Below are 1082 nucleotides of genomic sequence, written 5' to 3'. Positions count from 1 at the left end.
TGGAAAGCACCGTCAATGCACCGTGATGCACCGAAATATCGAATTGAACCGAATCGATGGCATGATAATCGTAACCGAACCGTGAGACTAGTGTAGGTTCACACCTCTAGTCTAATGTGAAACATTGCAATAGACGATGGCATCATGGCCGCATGGTCTTTGTTTTACCCATAAACAAATCATAAATAAATACAGATAAGCTACACACAAATGAGCACCTGTCAATCAATCACTCGTTCCATCAGGACTCTGGCATGAATAGGCAGAGTGATCTGTGTCAATATAATGGCGTCAACAAACTTGGTTGGTAAAAAAGGTGCACAACCAACAGCATCTGAGGTTTACACTAAAATGACAAAGCACAAGTGTGAAAGCGAAAGATTGAAGCAGTGTACTGACGCTGTGACACATTACCTGATAGACTCAATAGAGTGAACGCACTGTTAGAATTAGTGTTTGTTTCAGCTGTGTTAAATATATTGTTTTCCTTTTTAGATTTGTGTCTGTTTCTCTTATTTCTGATTAAGTTTTAGTATTAAAAAAAAGGTTTTATTATTCTTTTTTTTTATTTACATGTTTTTCATCCGAAATTGACATTTTGCTTCATTTTATTTCAATTAAGCAAAAAATCTTTACTGGATGTCAGCAGTGCTGAATTTTTGAGCTACAAATGGTGCCAGAATTAGCGTTTTATGAAGAATCTGTTCCTTTAAAAGTCCTTATTTCCTCAACGTCATGAATAATTCATCATATTAATCAGTATGCAAACATTTCTCTCTGACCTCATTGGTTCTCTTCAGAATGAACTAAATCATCAGAATATTTTGCATTTGTGTGTGTGCGTGTTCATGTTGTTGAGTGAAGTGTGTGTAATTCAGATCACTGATAGTTTCTGATGAACTCGGAAACGAAGATGATGATGATGATGATGATGATGACCCTCCATGTTTATTTCCCACAGGATTAAGCCGAGTATATGCTGGAATATAATCTGTCTGAGATTGCAGGGGCTTCATCTGCTGAAAACACTCGTCCTGATTGATTCATCTTTGGGTTTACTGCTGGGTTTTCCTCTTTGAGTC

Source organism: Danio rerio, chromosome 25, assembly GCF_052040795.2.
Source record: "Danio rerio strain M-AB ecotype USA chromosome 25, GRCz13ab, whole genome shotgun sequence".
Classification (NCBI taxonomy): domain Eukaryota; kingdom Metazoa; phylum Chordata; class Actinopteri; order Cypriniformes; family Danionidae; genus Danio; species Danio rerio.
This window is presented reverse-complemented; position numbering follows the sequence as displayed.